This window comes from Nycticebus coucang, chromosome 11 (genome assembly GCF_027406575.1).
Source record: "Nycticebus coucang isolate mNycCou1 chromosome 11, mNycCou1.pri, whole genome shotgun sequence".
Lineage (NCBI taxonomy): Eukaryota > Metazoa > Chordata > Mammalia > Primates > Lorisidae > Nycticebus > Nycticebus coucang.
In genome coordinates, this window is record NC_069790.1 from 59,002,101 (window position 1) to 59,016,814 (window position 14,714).

At 42.0% G+C, this 14,714-nt stretch overlaps 1 protein-coding gene across 1 annotated transcript in view; it reads left to right on the top strand.

Annotated features, from left to right (window-relative positions):
* Positions 1-8,583: 8,583 nt before the first annotated feature.
* The window catches only part of LRRD1 (leucine rich repeats and death domain containing 1), a 41,152-nt gene continuing 35,021 nt past the window's right edge, over positions 8,584-14,714 (top strand). The window contains exon 1 of the mRNA XM_053608482.1: positions 8,584-8,716. The gene's annotated coding sequence lies outside the window, so the exon portion shown is untranslated. The remainder of the gene's footprint in view (positions 8,717-14,714) is intronic.

The window sequence follows — 14,714 nt, forward strand, 5'->3', positions numbered from 1 at the left end:
TCTACAAAAAAAAACGATCAAATCTTGAAAGAATACTATCTTTCCTGTTAATGAGGTGCCATTAGAGCCTTCATGAGTTGACTAGCTCAGATTTGCATGTTAAAAGATCACCCTGGGCCTGTCAGTGTGCAGAAAGGCTTAAAGGGGAGGTTCAGAGCAAGAAGGTATAATGTAATCCAGGCCTAATGGCAATAGGGAGAAATGCTGCTGTGTTTTGACAAAACCTCATGACCTTTTAGATAAGGGAAATTAGAGGTAAAAGTAATTAGAGTAAAAATAATTCCTCTCCTGTCCTGGGAAGCCAGGAAAATGGTACCATATACAGTAGAACATCTGTAAGTTGACCACCCAAGGAACTGTAACTGGTCAACATACCAGATGGGTGGTCAACATAAGGAGCTAAGCCTACTGTACTGATATATACATGTTGTACCTTCGGTCTGTGAAAATTAGGTTAACTGAAGGATGTGGTCAATGTAGGGAGATGGTCAACTATGGTGGTTCTACTGTACTGCCTAAGATGGGAATGGAGGAAGAAGTTTTGAAGAAATGTGTTGAGTTCTGGTACCCAAGGGACAGACAAATGGAGATCCTCAATAGACAATAGAATTAACAGGCCTGAAGCTTAAAAGACTCAAGGAGGTGGCAATAGAAATTCCAGAAAGAGAACAGAGTAAGCAGCAAACCAAAGAATGGCAACGTTTGAGAAATGGACAAAGTAGGGCAACCCAGAAAGCATCCTGTTAGAACAAGTGGATACCAGTATGGAAAAGAAATAACTTGGCACCATTCTGCATATTGTGTATCTACTTAATAAAGTTTATATGGGTGAAAATTAAATGTTAAAAGAATATTGAATGTTGCAAAGGAAAAACAGGCTAGCTTATTTTAGTGTCAGAGAACACATTCACTTGTGGATCTTTTTAAAGTGGCTAGGAGAGATTAGAGGTGTTTAAAGTACTTTTTCTTTAAAAAAAAATTTTTTTTTTTTTTGAGACAGTGTCTCTGTTACCAAGCTTAGAATGCAGGTGTCATTATAGCTCATTGCACTACTGGGTTCAAGTAATTCTTCTGCCTCAGCCTTCAGAGCTAGGACTACAGGCATGTACCACCACACCTAGTTTTTTTATTTTTTTGTAGGGAATGGGCTCTTGCTGTGTTGCCTAGGCTGGTCTCTAACTCTTGGATCCTTCTGCCTTTGCTTCCCAAAGTCCTAGGATTATAGGCATGAGCTACTACACCTGGCCTTAAAATGCTTTTTAACTGTACACTATAAAACGTCAGAAGGAAAGCAAAAGAATTGGGGGATTTGGAACAAGTGGAACTCATACATGGCTAGAAGGAATGCAGAGTGGTACATCAAAATGATTTTGGAAGCAATTTAGTAGTTTCCTAAAAAGTAAATATACACCTACTATAGGACCCAGCATTTCCTTTCCCAGGTATTTATACAAGCAACTAACACTTATGTCCAGATACGTGATACATTTAAATTTTTTTCATTTTTTTGAAACAGAATCACATTCTGTTGCCCAGGCTAGAGTGCCATGGTGACAGCCTAGCTCACAGCAACCTCAAACTCCAGAATTCAAATGATCCTCCTGCCTCAGTCTTCTTAGTAGCTGGGACTACAGGCGACCGCAACAATGCCCATCTAATTTTTCTATTTTTAGTGGAGATGGGGTCTCACTTTTGCTTGGGCTGGTCTTGAAATGCTGACTTCAACCTATTCCCTCATCCCCCTTCCTCAGTCTCTCAGAGTGTTAGGACTACAGGGATGAGCCACCACGCCTGGCCTATTATTCACCTGTAAATTGAAAATTGGGATTTGATGGTGACGGCAACTGTACCATAGGTCCATAGACAAAAACAATTTTTTTTTGTTGTGCTTTTTTTTTAATTGTTTAGGATTCATTGAGGGTACAAAGGATTAGGTTGTATTGATTGCATTTGTTAGATTAAAGTCCCTCTTATAATTGTGTTCCCTCCCCAAGAGGCGTGCTGTACACCATGATGCCCACCCCTTCCCTCCTACCCTCTTCCCAGTCTCTCTTCCCCCTACCCCTCCACCTTGTGTTAGATCATCTACTGGCTTCATGTTAGAAGTGAGTCCATTGGATTCTTGTTTCTCCATTCTTGTGATACTTTACTAAGAAGAATGTGTTCCTCCTCCATACAGGTTAATACAAAAGATGTAAAGTTTCCATCTTTTTTTTTGGCTGGGGCTGGGTTTGAACCTGCCACCTCTGGTATATGGGACCAGCACTCTACTCCTTTGAGCCACAGGTGCCACCCGTTTCCATCTTTTTTAATGGCTGGATTGTATCCCATGGTATATATATACCACAGTTTGTTAATCCATTCCTGGGCTGTGGTGGTCATTTAGGCTGTTTCCACATTTTGGCGATTGTAAATTGAGCTACAATAAACAGTCTAGTGTAAATGTCCTTATGATAAAAGGATTTTTTTTCTTCTGCCTAGTAATGTTATTATAGGATCAAATGGAAAGTCTAATTGGAGTTCTTTGAGGATTCTCCATACTTCCTTCCAAAAAGGTTGCATTAGTTTGCCACCGCACCAGCAGTGTAAAAATGTTCCCTTCTCTCCACATCCATGCCAGCATCTGTAGCTTTCAAACTTTGTAATGTGGACCCTTCTGACTGGGGTTAGGTGATATCTCAGGGTGGTTTTGAATTGCATTTCTCTAATGATCAGGGATGATGAGCATTTTTCATGTTTGTTAGCCGTTCATCTGTCTTCTTTAGAGAAGGTTCTATTTATGTCTCTTGCCCAGTGATATATGGGATTGTTGTTGATTAATTTGAGTTCTCTGTAGAGACAAAAACAATTTGAAAATAGTTGCAGGCTATGGAGAAAAAGTCTGAGAAAAGCCTGAACTTACCCTTCCTGTTAAGGCGGCTTCTCCCTGTCTCCTCATCAAGGTGGCAGTCACCAGGACCAGGACCAAGCCTCCTACTCCAAAGACACCAAAGCCCCCTGCAAAGGAAAGGGAAAGTAAGCCTTAGAGATGAGTCTGTGGGCACTAATACATTGGAAGTTTCCTATTTTTTTTTTTTATTTGTGGTTTTTGGCCAGGGCTGGGTTATGAACCCACCACCTCCCGCATATGGGACTGGTGCCCTACTCCTTGAGCCACAGGCGCCACCCGGAAGTTTCCTATTAAACTAAGAACCTCTTCAACATCACCTTGAAATGTAGAAAGAGCTATGTGTTCATTTTCCATTTTTCATCAAATAAGATAAATGAATTCCAATGACATTTTAAAATAATTTACTTTAATAATAGTAAAATTTGTATTGGTTTATAAGAATAGACACAAAGAAAGGGGCTTCAAGGGATATGGTAGAAAAACCCGGCCGGCTGAACCAGGAAATCTGAAGGGCCCATAAGAACGTGGATGTTAAGTAACCTAAGTAACCAAAGACCAATAGAAAAGTGCAATACTGCCTGGAGGCACAGAGAGGCCAATGAGATTTTCGACCTATTTCTCTTTCCTTTTTTTAAGAGACAGGGCTTTGTCGCTCTCAGTAGAGTGCTGTGGCGTCACAGCTCATAGCAACCTCCAGCTCTTGGGCTTAGGCGACTCTCTTGCCTTAGCCTCCTGAGTAGCTGGGACTATACGCGCCCACATTTTCGGCCAATTTCAAACAATATTTATACCCCTGCAGGCCTTTGCATTTCTATCTCTCTAACCTTTTCTCCTTAAGGAGAGGGACCCACTTCCAACTCTCTTTGGAAGTGCTCTAAACTTTATTTTTGTTCTTTGGAAATAAAATCTGTTACCCTGAATCTTGTGTGGGTTACTTTTGCTTTCTTTCCACACTGCTCGTGCCGCTCCAGTGTTATTTTCAGTTTCCACTCTCTTCTACTTTTGATTAACAACCCCCCCACCCCTACCCAGCCTAGCTGCCCACCCTATGCCCTGAGCAGAGTGCAATGGTGTCATATCTCACTGCAACTGAGTAATCCAACCAAGTCACCTGGGTTCAGGGACCCCAGAATCCCAACAGTTTATTCAATTTTGTTATGTTTTAGATGTTGGTATAAATAAACCAAACAAGATAACCTTTTAAGTTTTCTATTTCTCCTTTCTGAAAGCTCTGTATCAGGTTCTTAAATTACATCCTCATATCCTACAAATAATTGTTTTCTGGTGAATATTGTGTTTTAGTTATGTTAGGCTGGAAGTAAATTAGAATCTTTTTGTAACTTTGACTTGGCCTGCTATGTCTGGGTGATGAGACAAAAGGAGGTCATAATCGCCCCAGCTTTCTCACAGCACAACCACCTTTTCTGGCCCCACACTCCCCAGTACCCTTCCCAGTAACCACAAAGGCAGGCTACCCTCCAAAACTCTAAATCCTGTTGGTCTCAGAGATCCCTTTTTAAACACTGGCACAATCGCCACCTTCCTGAGCCCAGGAACAGTCTTTCCTGGCCCCCAGTCTTCAGCAGGGTTTGTGATCTGAGACCTGCCGTGTCTGAAGAATAGGCTGAGGGAACCGAAGCAAAAGGAGGTAGGACTCCGTGAAGGGGTTTGGTTGACAGTGACAAACTGGGTCTTTCGCTTCTCCACGTATGGTTTTCACCCGCCCTGTTACTGCCTGCTATTCATCCGGTTACCGGACTTCGAAATCAGACAGTAAAATAAAGCTCGAAATGTTGGACTCAGGTTGGTTAAGGTGGGAACCTCTGAGGATCACTGTGGTTCTCCATTGCGAGTTAGACTTAGATATCCTGCCTACCCACGACCCCCGACCAATTAAATCAGAACAGACAGAGCGGGCAGTAAAATCTCCGGGGAGATTCCGGAAGCGTTCTTGACCCGGCCGCGGCAGCCAGCACATCTCCCTCCGGGAGAACGGAAGGCAGACCCCGGACCTCCTGCGAGTATCCTAGTGTGACCAAGGCCCAGCTCACAAACGCGCGGAGGCGCGGCCAGGCCACAGTGCGGCGGCGCGGAGGGCCCGGCCCCTCCCGCCCCCTTCCGGCCCCTCTCGGCCCGGGCCGCCGGTTTCCGCCGCGCGCCCTGCGGGCTCGGCCGAGGTGAAGCGAAGCGCGCGTCTGGCCTCCGCGGCAATCTGGGATGAGCCCAGGTGCGCCCCTCTGGTTTCCTCTCAGTCTCCCGGTTCCAAGGGGTGCCCAGCTCTCGGGGTTTGCGTGCTGGCCCTCGTTGCTGCAGCCTCCGTTGTGTGGCTTCTCCCCACACTCTAGGAGACTGTGGAGGCTTCACCATATAGGTGAAGTGAGTCCTGTGGCTCTCTGAATGTCCACGCCTTTCAGATCCGTAACAATTACATTAGGCCTTGGTTCAACTTTACTAATGTTTATTAAAACACAGTTTGGATCTATTTTTGCCTGTCAAACTGGCAATCTTTGTTTTTAAGTGAGACTCTGGGTGTTTATGAGCATGATGGGAGAAAGACTTACGCACACATTTTTGGAATGTTTTTTAGCTGTGTGTATAAGCCTTAAAAATGCTCATGTGGGAACGATTATATAATGAATGGCTCATTCAACAATGGAATATTTTGCGGCCATAAAAGATAATCTTTTCAAATAATATTTAATTACAAACATATTACATATGTTTTGTGATGATAGAAATATTGACTGTCTGCACAGTTGAAAGAATAACACCCCTTTTGCCCTCTCAAGCTCCATATCCTCAAATATAGTAGGGTAGATGGGGGTCAAAATAGCACCTTTTTTCCTGATAAAACCCTTTACAGAAAATGGTCTTGGTTGGCAGTAGATTTGTGAGAACTTGGCCTTGAATTCAGCATAATTACTGTCATCACACAGTTGCACAATCTTGGCCTCCCTTACAGTGTTAAGCCCAATTACTCTTCAGAAGAAGGCTAACTACAACACAGGCAGAAAGACTTAAGGAGAGAACCTGGACCCAGCTGAGCAGAGAAACACTGTGCCAGTGTTCTGCGGGCAGGAGAGGAGACAGAGTCAGAATAAGCGTGTCCATAATAGAATGCGTGCTCCTTTCTCCTCCAGCCTAATGTAAGGCTGATCTCATGCCTCTCAACACTACAGGTGTAGAGACTGCCAATTCACTAATGCTGTTATCTCGCAAGCTCTTTCATGCTTGTTAGGAGAGCTAAATCCTTCCCCATGCCCTTTTCACCAAGGTGTTCCATCATTGAGCTATACAGTGTTTCTTATAACTCTCACTCCTCCTAGCCATAGGCTATACGGGCTGCTACAATACACAGAACGTTCAAATTATCCCCTTTTAGCTATTTTGACATGTACAACAGATCTAAACTATAGTCACCTTACTGATCTATCAAACACTTGGTCTTATTTCTTCTATGAACTGTATATTTGTACCCATTAATCAATGACTCTATCTCTGCCCTTCCCACACCCTCCCTGGTAACCACCAATTATTCCCTGTCTTCATAGGATACACTTTTTCAGCTCCCACATATTAATGAGAACATGCAATACTTGTCTTTCTGTGCTTGATTTATTTCACTTAACATAATAACCTTCGATTCCATCCATGTTGGTGCAAATGACAGAATTTCATTCTTTTTTATGGCTGAATAATACTAGTTCATTGTGTATGTATACAACATTTTCTTTATGCATTCATCCATTGGTGGACACTTAGGCTGATCCTATATTTTGGCTATTATGAATAGTGCTTCAATAAACATGGAGTTCAGGTGTTTCTTCAATATATTGATTTCCTTTTTTTGGATAATGCACCCAGTAGCAGAATTGCTGGATCCTATGCTAGTTCTATTTTTAGTTGTTTTTGTTTGTTTTTGAGGAGGGGTACCTCCATGCAGTTTCCACAGTGGCTGTACTAATTTACATTCCCACCCACAGTGTAGCAGTGTTCCCCCTTCTTCACGTTCTTGCAGGCATTTGTTATTTCCAGTCTTTGTGGGGGGGGGGGGCATTTCAACTGGGGTGAGATGATATCTCATTGATTGTGTTCTCTGATGATTAGTGTTGTTGACCATTTTTTCATATACCTGTTGGTGATTTGTATGTCTTCTTTTGAGAAATGTCTATTCAGATCTTTTGCCCCTATTAAAATTGGATTACTGGGTGGTGCCTGTGGCTCCGTGGGTAGGGCACTGGCCCCATATACCCAGGGTGGCAGGTTTGAATCTGGTCCTGGCCAAACTGCAACAAAAAAAATAGCCGGGTGTTATGGTGGGCACCTGTAGTCCCAGCTACTCGGGAGGCTGAGGCAAGAGAATCACCTAAGCCCAGGAGTTGGAGGTTGCTCTGAGCTGTGATTTCACAGCACTCTACTGAGGGCGATAAAGTGAGACTCTGTCTCTAAATAAATTAATAAATAAAATTGGATTACTGTGGAACCTCCATGGCTGACTACCTCCCTACTCCCTACATAGACCACCTCAAGTTGACCTAATTTTCATAGACCATATATGCACCTCATGTACATATTAGTACAGTAAGCCTGGTTCCTTATGTTGACCACCTCTGTATGTCGGCCAGTTAGATACAGTCCCTTGAGTGGTCAATTTACAGAGATTCTACTGTATTTATTTATTTATTTATTTATTTATTTATTTATTTTTGTAGAGACAGAGTCTCACTGTATCACCCCTCAGGTAGAGTGCCGTGGCGTCACACGGCTCACAGCAACCTCTAACTCTTGGGCTTCCATGATTCTCTTGCCTCAGCCTCCAGAGCAGCTGGGACTACAGGCACCCACCACAACGCCCAGCTATTTTTTTGTTGCAGTTTGGCCGGGGCTGGGTTTGAACCCGCCACCCTCTGCATATGGGGCCAGAGCCCTACTCACTGAGCCACAGGCGCCGCCCTACTGTATTTATTTTTTTCTATTGAGTTGTTTAAGCTCCTTACATATTCTGTTATTAATTCCTTGCAGATGAATAGTTTGCAAATGTTTTTTCCCAGTCTATGGGTTGTCTTTTCACTTTGTTCATTGTTCCCTTTGCTGCACAGAAGCTTTTTAGCTTAATGTAATCACATTGATCTGTTTCTCCTTTGGTTGCCTGTGTTTTTTTTTTTTTTTTACTGTTATTTGCATTTATTTTATGTTGCATCTATTCCCATGCCATAAGTTTTTGTTTCTTCAGTTTCTTCTGGGATATATTTTTCTTCCATGGAAACTCCTCCTCTGATTTTTGGAACAATTTGTTCCTTTTCAGTAGGGATCATCTTGATATGAGTAACTCACGTATGGGTTAGTCTAACCAAGAGCTCTGTAAATTTGACGATACTTCTTGGGTGTCTTTTCACCCAGATGTGACTAGAGAATCTACATCTATACCTTTAAGTTCAGCATTACTCTCTGCATTTTTAAGCATGTGCAGCAAAAATTCAGCACTCTTTTTGGGCCACTGACCCTGTCCGGCTCCACTGTTTGGCCTACCATCTTCCACTGTAACATTAGAATGGTACACACTGTTTCTTCAAAGTGACATCTTCAAATACTTGGTAGCTTTTTGTATATGTATACCCTTAAGGACCTGGGCAGTTTCATGTATCTTCTTTTTTTTATTTTTACAGTTTTTGGCTGGGGCTGGGTTTGAACCCGCCACCTCCAGTGTACGGGGCCAGTATACTCCTTTGAGCCACAGGCACCGCCCTTCACATATGTTCTTGAAGTGAACATGAAGATTTGAATTTCTTCTTGACTTGCATGAGTTTGCCTTGTTTTCTGGGTCAAGTGAGTAGCAAATCATTTTCTCAGATCACCTCAGGTCACTTCAAGGAAGAACTGGTTACCTGTGTTTTTGAGGTCTTACACAAAATAGCTTTGCTCATACCAATGACCTAGACTGTTTTCTCAAAGTTTTCTTTTACTACTTTCATAGTTTCATTTCTTAGATGTAAATCTATAATCCAGTTTGATTTTATTTTTGTGTATGGTGAGATGTGGAATTCTAGTTTTATTCTTCTGCATGTGGTTATCTAGTTTTTATAGTACCATTTATTGAAGAGATTGTCCTATCCCCAATGTATGTTTTTGGCACCTTTATCAAAAATGATGAAATGGGTATAAATGTATGAATTTATATCTGGGTTCTCTAGTCTATTCCACTGGTCTGTGTGTCTGTTTTAATGCCTATACTATGGTGACTTTGTTACAGTTACTATGGCTTTGTAGTATATGCTATTTTTTTAAGAAAATATTTTTAATCTTTTAAAATATTTTTTATCTTATTATTTTTTATTTTCTTATTTTCTTGAGACAGGGTCACCCAGGGTAGGGTGCTGTAGCATCTTAGCTTGCAGCAACCTCAAACTCTTGGGTTCAAACAATCCTCCTGCCTCAGCCTCCCAAGTTGCTAGTACTACAGGCACCCGCCACAATGCTCACTAATTTTTCTATTTTTAGTAGAGAGTGAGTCTTACTCTTGCTCTGGCTGGTCTCAAACTCCTGAACTCAAGCAATCCAGAGTGCTAGGATTATAGACACGAGCCACCACACCCAGCATATATTTTTATTTTAAAATGTTAAGGGGGGGCGGCGCCTGTGGCTCAGTCGGTAAGGCGCCGGCCCCATATACCGAGGGTGGAGGGTTCAAACCCAGCCCGGCTGAACTGCAAACCAAAAAAATAGCTGGGCGTTGTGGCGGGTGCCTGTAGTCCCAGCTACTCGGGAGGCTGAGGCAAGAGAATCGCTTCAGCCCAGGAGTTGGAGGTTGCTGTGAGCTGTGTGATGCCATGGCACTCTACCGAGGGCAATAAAGTGAGACTCTGTCTCTACAAAAAAATAAAATAAATAAAAAAAATAAAATGTTAAGGGGGAGGCTTGGTGCCTGTAGCTCAAGCAGCTAAGGAGCTGTGATGTTGACTATTTTTTCATTAGTCTATTGGCCATTCATCTATCTTCTTTAAAAAAAAAAAAACTCAGTTCTTATCTTTGCTCACCTTTTAGTAGGATTATTTGTTTTCTTCTTTCTGATTTGTTTGAGTTCTTTGTAGATTCTGAATATTGGTCCTTTGTTGGCTATATATGTTGAAAATATTTTCTCCCATTCTGTATGCTGTCTGCTTACTCTGTTTATTATTTGCCTTGCTGTGCGTAAATGTTTTAATTTATTTAATTCCCATATATTTATTTTTGTTGTTGCTGTGTTTGCCTTTCAGGTCTAAGTCAGAAACTCTTTGTCTAGGCTGGTATCTAAAAGAATCTTCCTACATCTTATTCTAGAATTTCTCTGGTTTTAGGTTTTATTTAAATTTTTAATCCATCTTAATTTAATTTTCATGTATGGTGAGAGATTGGGATTCTGTTTCATTCCTGTACATGTGTCTACCCAATTTTCCCAGAACAATTCATTGAATTCATCCTTTCCCCAGTGTGGTTTTTGGTTGCTTTGTTGAAGATCAGTTGGTCATAGATATATGGTTTCATTTCTGGGTTCTCTAGTCTGTTCCATTGGTCTATGTCTCTACGTTGATACTAGTGCCATACTGTTTTGGTTACTATAGCCCTATAGTATAATTTGAAATCAGATAATGTGATGCCTCCAGATTTATTCTTTTTGCTTAAGATTGCTTTGGCTATTTGGGCTTTTGGAAGGATTTCATATTAAGTTTAGAATTATTTTTTCATTGATATTTTGATAATAATTGTGTTGAATCTCTTTATCACTTGGGCATTGTGGACATTTTAACAATGTTGATGCTTCCAATCATTTTTCGTCCCAAAAACTTGGGACGTTTTTCCATTTCTTTGTGTCATTTGTGAATTTTTTCATCAATGTTTTGTTGTGCTCTTTGTAGAGATCTTTCACCTCTGTGGTTAAGTATATTCCTAAGTATTGTATTTTCTTTTCAGCTATTGTAAATGGAATTTAGTTCTTTTATTTACTTATTTATTTATTTATTTCAGACAGAGTCTCACTTTCTTGACCTTGGTAGATTGCCATTGAGTAATAGCTTACAGAAACCTCAAACTCTTGGGCTCAAACAATTCTCTTGCCTCAGCCTCCAGAGTAGCTGAGACTACAGGTGTCCACCACAATACACAACACATGACTGTTTTTAGAGAGCAGGTCTCGCTCTTGCTGGGGCTGGTCTCAAATACCTGAGCACTTCAAGCAGTCCACCCGCCTAGGCCTCTCAGAGTGCTAGGATTAAGGACGTGAGCCACCACACCCATCCAGGATTTAGTTCTTGATATGACTGTCAGCTTGACATCCTTTTTTTTTTTTTTTTTTTGAGACAGAGTCTCACTTTGTTGCCCTGAGTAGAGTTGAGCAATCTCAAACTCTTAGCCTCAAGTGATTCTCTTATCTCAGCCTCCCCAGTAGCTGGGACTATAGGCATCTGCCACAAGGCCCACTATTTTTAGAGATGGAGTCTCACTCTTTGCTCAGGCTGGTCTCAAACTCGTGAGCTCATGCAATCCACCCACCTCTGCCTCCCAGAGGGCTAGGATTACAGGCGTGGACATTTTTAAGTATATAGAAATGCTATTGATTTGTGTACATTGATTTTATAACCTGAGACTTTTGTTGAATTATCAATGCTAGGAGTGGAGTCTTTAAGTTTTCTTTTTTCGTTTTTTTTTTTTTTTTTTTTTTGAGAAAGTGCCTCAAGCTGTCACCCTGGGTAGAGTGGTGTGCTGTCACAGCTCACAGCAACCTCCAACACCTGGGCTTAAGCAATTCTACTGCCTCAGCCTCCCAAGTAGCTGGGAGGCGCCCACCACAAAGCCCAGCTATTTTTTGGTTGTAGTTGTCATTGTTGTTTAGCAGGCCTGGGCTGGATTCGAACCTACCAGCTCTGGTGTATGTGGCTGGCGCCTAAGCTGCTTGAGCTATAGGCGCCGAGCCTTTAAGTTTTCTAAATTCAAGATTATATCATTGAAAAACAGGGAATAGTACGACCTCCTATTTCCTGATTTAGATGCCCTCTTTATCTTGCCTGATAAGTCTGGCCAGAACTTCCAGTATTTTTTTTTTTTAAGACAGATTCTCACTCTATCACCCAGGCTAGAGTGTAGTAGCATGTTATAACTCACAGCAACTTCAAACTCTTGGGCTCAAGTACTGCACACTAAATGATTTTGCCACCGGAGCTTCAACATTATTTTGTTAATTTGTGATGTTTCTGTGTTTTCAACGTTAAGCATTTAAGTCTATAAACTCATCCCTTAGCACTGCTTTCTCTATATCCCATAGATTTTGGCAGCTTGTGTTACCTTTGTCATTCAATTTGAAAATTTACTTATTTTCGGGCGGCGCCTGTGGCTCAGTCGGTAAGGCGCCGGCCCCACATACCGAGGGTGGCGGGTTCAAACCCGGCCCCGGCTGAACTGCAACCAAAAAATAGCTGGGCATGGTGGCGGGCTCCTGTCGTCCCAGCTACTCGGGAGGCTGAGGCAAGAGAATCACTTAAGCCCAGGAGTTGGAAGTTGCTGTGAGCTGTGTGATGCCATGGCACTCTACCCAAAGGGCATAAAGTGACTCTCTGTCTCTACAAAAAAAAAAAAAAAAGAAAGAAAATTTACTTATTTTCATCTTGATTTTGTCATTAACTCAAGGATCACATGGTACTCCCCTTTTAGTTCTGCTAGCATGGGCTTCCTCACCACCAGCTATTAGTTTACAAATCTTTCCTCTGTGCTGCTGAGTGACACATTTGAGTCCTAAGGATAGGGGATCCAACCTATCTGATCCTCCAAGTTCAATCCCTGACTGCGCCAAGGAGAACTGAGCTAATCTCATGTTGTCTGTGGAGTGCTTAAGCAGGCTTATGTCCTACTGCTTCAGGATATGACCTGCTCTTCTGCAGTAGCCAGGTGGGCAGCACCATGGAGGGGCAGCAGGCAGGGAGCTCACAGTCCGAGTATCCCTTTGCCTACTGCAGATCTTTAAGAGGAAGAACATGACCCCATTCTCTGTGAGCAGGGTGGGTGGTGCCAACAGAAAGGAACCAGCTGCCCCTGGGAGCACCAGCTCAATCATCCTCGGGGTACCCGTGCTGACCAGTATGGGAACTTCCATGGCCGCATCAGCAGCTGTGGGCAGGGAAGGGGAAAAAGAGAAGAGTCTGAATGGAGGTGAACTGGCACTCTGGTCCCTTTGTTCTGATGGCCCACTTGGCTTGCTGCACTCTCCTCTGCACTGAAGGCAGCCTGCCCTAAATGTTCAGGCTCTGGGATCACACAATACCCCTGAAACCCACTCTGAGTGGGCCCATTGGGAAGGTTTGTATGGGATCCAGTGACAAGAAAACTGAAGGGCTGTAGCTTCCTGGGCAGGACAAAGGTATGCACTGGGTAGAAAGGCAGTGTGGCATCTGCTGCCTCAGCTTGGCTCTGCCGTGAGGGGAAGTGACTGTGAGGAGCTCGCAGCCTGGTGCTATGTTCTCAAGAAGCTCCCAGTTTACTGTCAGCAGCAGTGTTTGGGCTGGAGAGGGTAAAGAAGCTCTCCAAAGCCCCGGAGCCTACAGTTTGCCAGAGGTGTGAGGTGGGGAAAAGCAAATTCCCCCCAGCTACTATTTCAAGGGGGCTCCAAATTCCCCGGGGGTATCTCTCTGCCAAAATCTTGCTTTGTCTTGTTCTGCTCTGCAATTTCTTCCTGTGGGGTCTCTTGGAGGTTCTGGCACTTTTCCTTCAGAATTATACCTGGGCTATATTTTTTCATCTCAAACTTTTGCTTTTTCCTGAGATGATCTATTGACCAGTGTCTTTAGTCAACTCTCTTGCCTTCTCCCTCCAGCTCTGTTCTTTATAACCAGGATTGCTTTGACTATTCAGGATCCTTTGCAGTTCCAAATAAATTTTAGGATTGTTTTTCCTATTTCAATAAAGAACGCCCTTGGTATTTTGATAGGGATTGCATTGAATCTTTAAATTGCTTTGGGTAGCATTTTCATTTTAACAATATTAATTCCTCCAATCCATAATCATGGAATGTCTTTCCTACTTTTGTGTCCTCTTCATTTCTTTCATCAATGTTCTATAGTTTGCTTGTCTAGATCTGTCATTTCTTAAGTTAACTTCTGGGTATTTTATATTTTTTGTAGCTATTTTAAATGGGATTGCCTTCTTGATTTCATTTTAGACTGTTAGCTATTAGTGTACATAAATGCCATTGATGGTACTTTGATTTTGTGTCCTGCAACTCTACTGAATTTGTCTGTCAGTTCTAACAGTTGTTTTATAGAGTCTTTAGATTTTTCTAAGTATTAGATCATGTCCTGTGTGAGCAAGGGTGATTTGACTTCTTTTCCAATTGAGATGCCTTTTTTTTCTTTCTATTTCCTAATTGCTCTGACCAGGATGTTCAGTATTATGTTGAATAAAAGCAGTGAAAGTAGGCATCTTGTTTTGTTACAGATCTTAGAGGAAAGGCTTTCAATTTTTCTCTATTCAGTATGATGTTTGCTGTGAGTTTGTCATATATGATCCATTTTTAGGTGTGTTCCTTCTATATTCAGTTTGTTAAGGGTTTACATCATGGAGGGGTGTTGAATTTTATTGAAAGCTTTTTTAACATATATTGAAACAATCTTTTTCTTTTTTTCCTGGTTCTGCTGATGTGATGTATGATGTTTATTGATTTGCATATGTTGAATCATCCTTGCATCCTTGGGACAAATGCCAACTGATCACGATGAATGATCTTTTCGATCTGTTGTTGAAATTCAGTTCACTAATATTTTGTTGAGAATTTTTGCATCTATGTTCCTCAATGATATTTACC